Here is a 12548-nt window from a genome sequence, read left to right as displayed (position 1 = left end):
TTGAAGTTTCATTTTGTTTCCTCCTGCCCTTCTAAGTACTTCACTTTTTCTTTCAGACAGTCGATATAAAGACCAATATCAGTCCTATCACACTACTGTAAGGCACTTCCTGTCGATCCCTTCATCCACCGTAGTAGTAGAGCTTGGGCGGCCTGAGCAAGGCATGTCATCGACAGTTCCTGTCTCTCTGTATCTCCTCCGTCCCTGAACAACATTGCTTTGGTTCACTCCAAGACGCCTGGACACTTCCCTTGTTGACAGCCCTTCCTGGCACAAAGTAACAATGCGGACGCGATCGAACCGCGGTATTGACTGTCTAGGCGTGGTTAATCTACAGACAACACGAGCCGTGTACCTCCTTCCTGGTGGAATGACTGGAACTGATCGGCTGTCTGCCGCCCTCCGTCTAACAGGCGCTGCTCGTGCATAGTTATTTACATCTTTGGGCGGGTTTAGCTACATGTCTGAACAGTCAAAGGGACTGTTTCTGTGATACAATAGCCACAGTCAAAGTCTTATCTTCAGGAGTACTATGAACCGTGTTGATGCAAAACTTTTTTTGATGTGTGTATTAACTGTCTGTGTGTAACATCTATGTCCTGACAACATCACACTAATAACGTTGTAATAGGGCGCACACAAATGCCTCTGATGTCTGGACATAAATACAAGGTGCGACAATAAAGTAATGAGATTGATTTTCTTTGCAAGATGTGGCAACCCTGCAGGCTTGCGTAGGCACAATATCTCTGACCTTGGTCTATAAGCTGTTTCTAGTCCAAGTGTCATATCGATGCAACTGCTCAGTCGTGAGTTGTGCTGTAATATGTTAACATGTGTTTGTGTCTCTCGTCACGGAAATGGAACCGTATAATATTGCACAACGGTATGCCATTTCTTTTAGCGTTAAATTGGGTGAAAACACGACGACAACTTACGGTAAGCTTCAGAAAACTTTTGGAGAGGAGGTTATGTCAAGTGCTCAAGTTTTTCGTTGGCATAAAATGTTTAGTGAAGGCAGAACGAAAAAGGTCGCATGTCAAAGTCAAAAGTAAGGGTATTGTTTATAAAGAGTGGGTGCCTCCTGGACAAACAGTTAATCAATATTACTATAGAAAGACTTCGTAAAAGAGTTCTTCGTGTCCATGCCATCATTGCTGATAATTGGATTCTGCATCACGATAATGCGCCATCCCATACTGCTCTGTCAGTACAGCAATTTTTAATCTCAAAACAAATTTCAGTACTACCACAGCCACCTTATTCACCAGATATCGCTCCGTGCGACTTTTTTTCTATTTCCAAGAGTCAAAACGGCTGTCAAGGGCCACCATTTTCAAACAAGACACGATGTCCAAAAAGCTGTGACGAGGGTCTTGGAGGATATTACACAAGATGAGTTCCAGTAATGTTACCATCAATGGCAGAAGCGCTGGAAAAAGTGTGTGCAATCAGAGGGGAACTACTTTGAAGGAGACAACATTAAACTTGACAAAACGATAAGCAACTTTTTTTTTCACATCAGTCTCATTACTTTATTGTCGCACCTCGTATTATGCATAGACATTTAATAATACAAAGTGGAGTCGCATTAATACGACCACCTGTCAAAAGACTGAATAGCCACCATTTCAGCGCGGACTGCTACGAGACGTGCAGTTAGAGAGTCAGTGAGGCTCTGGAAGGAACCGACAGGGACGTGGAAACACGCTGACTCCAATGCCGCTACCAGCTGAGCTAGGTTTTTCGGTTGAGGATCCATGACCCGAACAGCCCGATCGGATGGTCCCACATATTCTCGATTGGGTTTAAATCTGGGGAGACTGGAGGCAAGGGGAGTACAGTAAACTCATCCTGATGCTCTTCGAGTCACGCACCCATAGTGCAAGCTGTGTGACACGTTGCATTGTCCTCCTGGTAGTTGCCATCGCGCCGAGGAAAAACAAACTGCATGGATCCCCAAGGGTAAATGCATATTTGTGTTAATCCTGTGTGCCTTCCAGAAGGACGAGATCACCAAGGGAGTGCCACTAAGACATTCCATGGACCATAACGCTGCCTCCTACGGCCTGAAACCTTCCGACGATTGTTGCAGGATGTTTGTTTTCAGACGTTTCAAGCAATACATGCCAACGGCCATTGTCCGATGAAGGATAAAACGTGTTTCATCTGGAAAGGCTACCTGTCATCACGTAGTGGACGTCCAGTTGCGGTATTGGCGTGCAAATACCAGCCTTCGTCGCCGATAAACAGCAACCAGCATGGCTGCATGAACCAGACGCATGCTGCGGAAGCTTATACGCAGCAACGTTCGCTGGACGCTCGTTGAGGAGACTTTTTTGGTAGCCCCTTGGTTCATCTCGGCGGTCTGATTCTCAACAGTTGCACGTCTGTTCGCCCCTACACTTCTCTACAGCCGTTGTTCACTCCTGTCATCTATGGCCAGTGGTGCACCACAGTTGTCGAGGTGCCAGTTTTGGATAGCGCCATTTTGTCATGCACGGTATACTTTAACCACGGCGGCACGTGAACAGTTCACAAATTTGGCCGTTTCGGAAATGCTTTCACCCTTGGTCCGAAAGCCAATGATCGTGTCATTTTGGACTACAGATAAATCACCCTGTTTCCGGATTACGACAACGACTGCAATGTTTTCCGTGTCCCCCGGGACACGCTTTATATACCCTCCAAAGCTAGTGCTGCCACCTGCCGTCTATGAGTGGTTGTAGCATGTTGGCGCCGAACATAGACGGTGATCTCATTAATGTGAATGGGTCGTGTAGTAATGTAACAGTCTATAAGCTGCAGTTTGTTCAAATGGTTCAAATGGCTCTAAGCACTATGGGGCTTAACATCTGAGGTCATCAGTCCCCTAGGCTTAGAACTACTTAAACCTAACTAACCTAAGGTCACCACACACATCCATGCCCGAGGCAGGATTCGAACCTGCGACCGTAGCGGTTGCGCGGTTCCAGACTGAAGCGCCTAGAACCGCTCGGCCACAGCGGCCGGCTGCAATTGATATTGCAACTATGAGAAGACATAGATGGGTTGCTTGTGAGATCCGAAGATGGTCTGACGTTGGACCAAAGTCGACTGTCTTCAAAAAAAATAAAAAGATGGGAGCTCAGGTGCGTATTTCATAACACAATTTTTAACCTTCTAGAGAGTATTTTCCCATGATATAATGTTAGTTCCTCGTGGTCGTGCGGTAGCGTTCTCGCTTCCCGCGCCCGGGTTCCCGGGTTCGATTTCCGGCGGGGTCAGGGATTTTCTCTGCCTCGTGATGACTGGGTGTCGTGTGATGTCCTTAGGTTAGTTAGGTTTAAGTAGTTCTAAGTTCTAGGGGACTGATGACCATAGATGTTAAGTCCCATAGTGCTCAGAGCCATTTGAATGTTAGTTCCTTGTCGTGTTTAAGAGATCTGAAATTTGTTGTTCGTAAGGCACTGAACCTTCTTGGAGCCGTCATGATAAGCAGAAAAAATCGGCGACCTAAGCCGCGCGGAACAGGTTTCTACTGTATGTTCAGTGTCTAACAAGATCGACAGTTGTGTAGAAAGTCAGGCTTCTCTCGGAAGATAGCAGTTCGTAAAGACAAAAGGAACTGCACACGCTGATCAAGCTTGGAGATACGACACCATGCGCCAGGTTTGCTATACTCGTTCTTAGATATCACGCGTTAAGGAATAATAGCGTTTCGATTTTCTCCTAAAAGCGTTTTAATCTCTACGTTCACAATGTGTATCGACCTGGGCGTGTCGTAGATAGAGACGGTAAGATCTAGATAAGTGCTCTGACACGACCAATGTCACATTCTTTATCGCTCGGAGATTGTCTAAATGCGTCAAATGTTGCGTTGTTTGGACTTCTGTGCCGCAATCGTTTCCTGTTAAGCATGCAATGAAAAAGGAAAGAGTAGGGTTTTGACGACCCGCCTATGGCTAGTTCAACAGACGCAGAGCACAGTACATCATTGGTGAAGGAAATCGGCTGTGTTCTTTTCAAAATAACTATCGCAGCATTTGCCTTGCCTTAAGCGACTCAGGGGAACCACAGAAAACCTAAATACGGACTTCACGAATGTGAGTCCAGTGTTTTAACTATGTGTGTGTGTGTGTGTGTGTGGGCGCACTCGTATTTTTCTATAGTCTTTTTTCCAGGAAGCTACATCTATTGTCAGATTGTTAGAAGAACAACAAAGAATAGCAGCGTCATAGCTGGGTGAAAAGAAAACGGAGGAAAAACCACACGGATAAAGACTATGGCACTTTGAAGCATCGAGGTTGCAAAATACCACTGGCAGAGTTGAAACTGATTTCTACAACAGAAGTACTAAACTTTCACATGTTTGAGTAATCATAGATGATCTATCACTGTAGCCGATATTTGACTGTACACCAATGATCAGGACTGAACGAAATGGTGCAGTGGTATAAGCCACCTACTTACCAAAATACGAGCTTGCTGAATATCAGCGGAGTGTTGTGGTTACTAGAAAACACAACACAGCCTGTTTTTCTTAATGGAGAAAAATATTATACGTAAAAGTACTTTCTGGCGTACCCAAAGAGATTGTTATGGGATCTTTACCGTTCACAGTATTTAGGGTGAATCAGAACTCCACCGAGAAACTGTCAGAGGACCAAAACGAGGAAAAAATGTCCAGAAAACGTGAACTCTAAAATGCATAACTTTAGAGCTATTAACAGTTGCTCATTTTCCCTGTCCAGAAAACGTGAACTCTAAAATGCATAACTTTAGAGCTATTAATAGTTGCTCATTTTCCCTGCTGTGAGACACATATTTTCTACTGATACCTCTTTGCTTTCTATATTTTGAGAGGTGGTAGTAAGGACGAAAACAAGAAAACGTATCCAGTAAACATGGGCTATAAAGTGCATACCTTAAAAACAATGAACGCTTGTTCATCTTCACTGCTGTGAAAACCGTCTGTTCCAAGGAACAGGTGCTCGTAGCTCTTAAGTTATGAATTTTAGAGCCCATATTTACTTGACTTTTTTCTTTGTTTTGTTCCATACACCTCTGAAAGTTTGTCGATGGAATTCCTTTTCACCCTGTGACTAAATGTTCCAGTGGATAGTGCCTGAGCCGGCCGCGGTGGTCGAGCGGTTCTAGGCGCTTCAGTCCGGAACCGCGCTGCTGCTACGGTCGCAGGTTCGAATCCTGCCTCGGGCATGGATGTGTGTGATATCCTTAGGTTAGTTAGGTTTAAGTAGTCTATGGGGCTGATGACTTCAGATGTTAGGTCCGATGCATAGAGCTATTTGAACCATTTTTGATAGCGTCGGATACCGAGCGAGGTGGCGCAGTGGTTAGCACACTAGACACGCATTCGGCAGGAAGACGGATCAAAACCGCATCCAGCCAGCCTGAGTTAGGTTTTCCGTGATTTCCGCAAGTCCCTTCAGGCACATCAAATGCACGGCCGACTTCCTTCCCCATCCTTCCCTAACCCAATGGGACCGATGACCTCGCTGTTTGGTTCTTCCCCCAAATCAAGCAAGCAAGAAACATTGGAAATTTCTGGTAAGATCTTACAGGACCAAACTGCTGCGGTCATCGGTCACTAAGCTTACACACTACTTAATCTAACTTTAGCTAACTTACGCTAAGTACAACACACACACCCATGCCCGAGGAAGGACTCGAACCTCCGACTGGGGGGAGCCACGCGCACCATGACAAGACGCCTTAGACCGCGAGGCTACCCCGCGCGGCAAGCAAATAGTGTCCGAATCGCCCTAAGGTAGTTCGAGAAGGTTGCTGTTATACACTATCTGATCAAAAGTATCCGGGCACTCCCGTGTAATGCTTAATTGACCACTAGATGCCACGCCACAAGAGGCGGACCCGCCAATGTAAAAGGAGATGGGAGGTATTGTGCTGTCAGTAGAGAAGCAGAATGGGTAGGTCAGCAGAACTCAGTGGCTTAGAACGTGGACTAATCGACTGCTTGTGAAGTGACTGTGAAGTGGAAACCCGAAGGAACAACCACATCTAAACCAAGAACTCATCTCCTAACAGACAGGGAGCATCGGGCATTGCGGAGGGTGGTTCTGAAACATCCCAGGAAAGGATTCGAAAGAATCGCTCGTGAATTGCAAAGGCTCCCAGCAGTCCAGTTAGCACAGGTGGCTGTGCGTATGGAGTTAAAAAGAATGGGTTACAGTGGTAGAGCATCACCTGCCATCACGTGTAGTACCAATAGTGAAGTCAGAGGAGGGGGTCTGATAGTAGTGCCGTGTTTTTCGTCGTTAGAGGTTAAGTGCCTTATTGCACTTAAGAAAGCGCTAAATACGGCAGGATATGAACACATTTTACAGCATTTTGTGTATTGCGTACAGTAGAGGAACAGTTTGGCGACGATGATTGTTTGTAGGGCTGGGTTGTTTGGGGAAGGAGACCAGACAGCGAGGTCATCGGTCTCATCGGATTAGGGAAGTATGGGGAAGAAAGTCGGTCTTGCCCTTTCAAAGGAACCATCCCGGCATTTTCCTGGAGCGATTTAGGGAAATCATGCAAAACCTAAATCAGGATGGCCGGACGCGGGATAGAACCGTCGTCCTCCCGAATGCGAGTCCAGTGTCTAACCACTGCGCCACCTCGCTCGGTGACGATTGTTTGTATCAGCTTTATAGTGCGCCCTGCCATAAAGCAGCATCTGTGAGGGAAAGGTTTGTGGACACTGGCCTCCCCAGAGTCCCGACCTGAACCCAGTGGAACACATTTGGGATAACTCTGAACGATGACTTTGCTTCTCCAGAGCCAGAGTCCAATTATCTTCTCTAGTTTCGACTGTTGGGGAGCAATAGGCTGCCATTCCCCATAGGCATTCAGACAGTTCACTGAAAGTCTCCCCCAAGAGAGTTCAAGCTGTCACAACGGCGAAGGGTTAACACACCCCAAACTAATATCCACTAATATATGTCCAGATACTTTTGATGAGACAGAGTATACAGAACAGTTGCAACGCTAGGAAAGTGTAGCTTAATACAGGAAGACCTCCAGAGGATTGATGGTTGGTGCAGTGGTTGGTACGTGTCCCTCAATACATATAAACAAATGTAACATACTGCGCATAAAGAGGCTCAAACAATCTTCACCGTTTGATCACACGATTGCTGAACCACCACTGGAAGCACTCACATCCATAAAATATCTACGCGTATGCACACGGATCGATTTAAAGTGGAACGTCCACATAAAAGTAGTTGCAGGAAAGGCTGATGGCAGGCAGAGATTTATTGGGAAAAATCTTCAGGAAGCGCAATATACTCTTGAAGGAGGTACCTCACTACGCCTTCGTTCGACCAATTCTTAGGTATTTCTCATCAGTCTGGACTCTTACCAGGAAATAGGGGAGATCCAAAGAGACGCACGTTTCAATGCGAGTTCGCTTCAGTAAGCGCGAAAGCGTCAGAGATATGCTCATGCAACTCCAGATCCTGACGATAAGAAAAAAACGTTGTGCAACGTGGTGGTTTACTGTTAAAATTCTCAGAGTGTGCATTCCTAGAAGACTCAGTATATATATTGCTTCCCCCTAGATATATATCTCGAAAATAGCATGTAGGTAAAAGTAAGAGATATTCAAGCCTCCTAACATTCGTTGTCGCTGCGCGTCATCCGCGAAGTGAACAGGAAAAGGGAGGAGAAGAGTGGAGAGCCAGTGGTCCACCAAGTACCCTCCGCCACACACCATAAAATGGCTTATCAAGCACAGATGAAGATGTAGGAGTACTAGCACTTGGTCTGCAAGATGGCTGTTACTCCCGCCTAATACCATTTCAGATTATAAATCCTGAAGTCTGTGGTGTGACCCTAGGTTAGTCCTGCGATATTATTTGTCACTTATCTTTTTTTTTCACAACGGTCAATAATTTCTTAAATTGGAAAATGTCAAGTTGCACCCTGGTTTGGAGTTCACGTTAAGCTGCAACATTCACTACAAGTGACTGTACAACATAATTCAGAGGTCGCTGGATGGGAAATGAATCACGCCTTGTAAAGCGTTACTACGTTCAAAATAATTCTTTGCAGTTTATTAATTAAGGTCTCCATCAGAGTAGCAAATAATATCTTTATTAGTCACTAGTTTCGAACTCCTCGTTCATTCTCAAACTATTACCTATGTTAGAAGATACGATGTTATTTACAAAACATGAAATACAAACATTTTGTGGGGTTACAGCACTACAATAAATCTTTTGTGTACGTTTTTAATGTTTCACACCATATAGTACTTTTGTTTCTACATCAGATCACTATACCAAATATTACTTGACTGTATTACGGTTCTCTTGATATATTCAAAATTCGATAGACGTCTTTAGTTGTTTGGACATAAAAATTTGACACGCGCCTTCAGGTGTTTATTGTGTGGCCGTATGACCTGTCTGGTGAGACTTCATAATGAAAAAATGAAATGAATGTATGGCATTGTTGGCCGGGAGGCCCCATTCGGGGAAGTTCGGCCGTCGAGCACAAGTCTTATGTCAGTTTTCTCAAATTCATCTTCCATATACATCTTGTATTCAATATGTTCATCGCTCCGAATACTGTTAAAAATTTAACTTGTATATTTGCCCATTAACCAAATCACTGCGTTATTTTTTGCCTGAGGGTGGTAACTTTCTTCTGCTCTGAATAAAATGTTAAGCGGTACATTGTTTGCTGAAGTTCTTGTTATTTGAGCAATTTTCTTCGTGGTCCACCACCAGTTGATAATCCGATCTCCATATGTGTACCAAATGGTTCAAATGGCTGTGAGCACTATGGGACTTAGCTTCTGAGGTCATCAGTCCCCTAGAACTTAGAACTACTTAAACCTAACTAACCTAAGGACATCAGGCACATCCGTGCCCGAGGCAGGATTCGAACCTGCGACCGTAGCGGTCACGCGGTTCCAGACTGGAGCGCCTAGAACCGCACGGCCACCACGGCCGGCCCACATGTGTACCGATGAGGCACACTATCAAAGAGGTTGCATTTGCTGCAGAGGTTAGTGTCACTTAAGCCGATGGCAAAGAGACGCTCATTAGTGCTAATTATGTTATTGACCACCTTGTACCACGCTGTTCTCGCGTCAGACGAGAGAACATCACTACTGATGTTTTCCAGACTACATTCGATGCTAACCCAGCATATTTAATTTTTATTTTATTTTTCCTTTCATTTCTCCGTCTTTCAGCTAAAAATCGCGTTTACTGTAATGTTTTTGGAGTTTCAAAGTTTTTTTCTGAGGTGGCTTGGTTCAAGATAAAACTCCCTAACATGTTTTAGTTTAAAGCAATGTCGTATAGTTTTGCTGTAATGCATCTTGGATTGTTACACATTATGCTCCATGTTCGTTTGACATACAACGCCAACGCTTTAGACTTGATGTCAGTTAGTCCCATTCCTCGATTTCTTAGATCCAACACTGCTGTCTCCATCGACACTCGAAACGGTTCCCCTTTCCATAAAAACTTTACTAAGGTGGACATGATCGTCTTCGCCACCAATGGTGGGATGGGGAGAACCCATACTATGTAGTAGGCCTTGGATAAAATATACGTGTTGATAAACAGTATTCTCTGTAACTGGTCTATGCTACGTTGACAGTTTTCAATCAAAGGTCCCTTGATTTTTCTTGCCACCTCCTGCCAATTTATTGCTATCATTTTTAAAAGGGAAGTTATCAATGCTATTCCAAGAGCCTTGTGTTCACTAATATGGTTCGCCCACTCAATGCGCGAGTTAGCAAGCCGCTTTATGTTTGGAAATTTACTTTTGTTTTCATTTACCCTCGCACCTAATGCGGAACAATATTTTGTAAGTACCACCTCTAGTTAGATCTCATCTGCTTGGTCTCTGATGATTACGCCCACATCGTCCACGTAAGCACCTACCACGGTCTTTGTTCCTTGAATGGTAATGCCTGTCAGCCTGTGCTGTAGCTGTCTCAGGAAAGGTTCCAGCTATATATCGAACAGAAGCATGGATAAGGGGCTTTCATGGGTTGTTGTTGTTGTTGTGGTCTTCAGTCCTGAGACTGGTTTGATGCAGCTCTCATACAGTAAAGCTGCATGCCCTCGGGAAAAATTACGGCTGTAGTTTCCCCTTGCTTTCAGCCGTTCGCAGTACCAGCACAGCAAGGCCGTTTTGGTTATTGTTACAAGGCCAGATCAGTCAATCATCCAGACTGTTGCCCCTGCAGCTACTAAAAAGGCTGCTGCCCCTCTTCAGGTTGTGGTTGCACCTACGGTACGGCCATCTGTATCGCTGAGGCACGCAAGCCTCCGCACCAACGGCAAGGTCCATGGTTCATGGGTAACATCCCTATTTATTTCAATTTGTTTTCTCAGTTGACAGTTGGACTTCATAATGTTCAAAGGTGTGTGAATTCCTATGGGGCCAAACTGCTGAGGTCATCGGTCCCTAGACTTACACACTACTTAAACTAACTTATGCTTAGAACAACACACACACCCATGCCCGAGGGAGGACTCGAACCTCTGGCGGGAGGGACCGCGCAATCCGTGACACGGCGCCACAAACGGCGCGGCCACTCCGCGTGACTCATAATGTTACAACTAAATACATAGACGTTGTATTGGTAAAGGTCTCAGACGTTATCGCACTGTTTTATAAATTACTGGTGTGTCATATGCTAACTGCTTTATTGTATCCCATGACTCATTTTTTAAAAGAGCAAAAAAAAGTTGTTATATTTAAATTCGGACTGTTCGTTCATAAATTTGTCCGGCTCCTTAATCTTCCATTCATAAATTTCCAAGTCTTCAATTACGTCTAACTTCATTCCTTTAAGTGCCACGTGTAAAATTTTCATAGTACTGTCAATACAACCCACTGTATATTTTGTGCTTCGCAAGTGATAGCCAAAAGCGGTCTTGTTGTTTGGGCTGATATGCTCCTTGTTTCTAGTTACAAAATTCCAACCAGTTTGGCCTATATAAAAACGATCACATTTTTCACATTGTAATCTATTCATACTTTTTTTTCATTTTTTACGTTTCTATGTCTTAGTTTTAACCTTAATGTCGGCTTTCATTTCGAAATGCTACTTCGTACTGTTCAGAGAAAGCGTGCACTAACTTTTCGGTAATACGACCATAATATTTCAATGTAATAAACTTTCTTTCTTCCTTACCTGGACTTTCTCGCGTTTGTGTTTTTTGAGAATTTGTGTAATTAGGCTTCTCTTAAAACCATTGTCATTGAGGATGCGTAGCTGACGCCACGTTTCCGTTTCATCTTATAGAAGTATACATAGGAGAGGTACCATAGCAAAGAAATACATCTCTTTGTGTTGTGGTGGGTAGCTAGAGTCATCCCTTATTATAGCATCTGAGTGTGTTGGTTTACGATGAATGAAAAATTTCAGCTTTTTTCTGCCCTTGTTACTGTTAAGTCCAAGAAGTTAATTTTCTTTTCAGATTCTTTCTCTAAAGTGTATTTAATATTGTGATACTGCTGGTTAAAAATCATGTGCAGGGCATGCAGATCCTCCTCCCCTCCCTTTTCTACAGTAAATGTATCGTCTACGAAGCGTTTGAACATAACTGTTTTGTGTCGACAGTGGGGTATTCTGAAAGACCACCGTCTCTACATTATTGATAAATACGTCCGCTAATAGCACCAGAGTGGGAAATGCCCATCGTCAAACCATCCTTCTGTTGGCAGATTTTCTCACCAAATCGAAAGTAATTAAAATTCAGGATAAATTACAACAGATAAAGAAATTCTATAAGTTCGCCCTTTCCCGTGGTGCCATAGCGTATTAAATATCTTATTATTATTCTCTGCGTTAAGTACAGATACTGCGTGGAACCGAGTCTCATTAGCGTCTGCAGCTGTCAGTAAGAAGTATTTCATGGTTCTCGGTCGCTTCCGTATACAGACACAACAACGTGGCGTTGAATCTAAGCGTCTCTTAGCGATGTTCGACGCGCGAGTCAAATTACTCTACTTAACACTTCTACTTTTTCCTGGAGTCGGCATGTTACTCAATGGTTTGGTGCATAAGTTCCTAGCATTTTCCCATAAGTTTAATAAATACAATAGATTCACATAACACGGACTTTAGTCATCAGTAACATATTCTCCTTAAAATGAGAAAATCTTTTTCTTGCCGTGCTCTGACCAATGGTATTATCCCCATACACGGAGCAAATGTTTCTGGCTGTCTTCACTACTGTCACCCCCTATAGATCTAAACAGAAGAATATGTCTGAAATATTCCGATTTCTCCACTTGGCACTCCATTTTCTAGTGTCAACAACCCCATTCACTATCTCCAGATGACAAAATGACCACATGTATACTCAAATAGCAACAGTGAGCTACAAATAAAAAATGACAATCGATGAATAAACCCATAGAAACCGGAAAACCGACATTCAAAACAAAAACGCTACGAAGTTATACGCCAACCTAACAGATTTGGCAATATTGGCAGTAGAGGACGGCCGGAAGTCCTTCCTGTCGCCGCCGATCCATCTCCAACCTCCTCGGAATGGAAT

The 12548-nt window shown here is 44.0% G+C and overlaps 1 protein-coding gene across 1 annotated transcript in view; it reads right to left on the bottom strand.

Moving 5' to 3' along the window:
- Nucleotides 1–12548, bottom strand: part of LOC126199272 (uncharacterized) — a 252436-nt gene that overhangs the window by 212313 nt on the left and 27575 nt on the right. The gene's annotated exons all lie outside the window — the stretch shown is intronic.

The sequence above is a fragment of the Schistocerca nitens genome, chromosome 8, assembly GCF_023898315.1.
Source record: "Schistocerca nitens isolate TAMUIC-IGC-003100 chromosome 8, iqSchNite1.1, whole genome shotgun sequence".
NCBI classification, from domain to species: domain Eukaryota; kingdom Metazoa; phylum Arthropoda; class Insecta; order Orthoptera; family Acrididae; genus Schistocerca; species Schistocerca nitens.
Note: the sequence above shows the minus strand (reverse complement) of the source record. Positions and strands in the feature narration are given on the sequence as shown.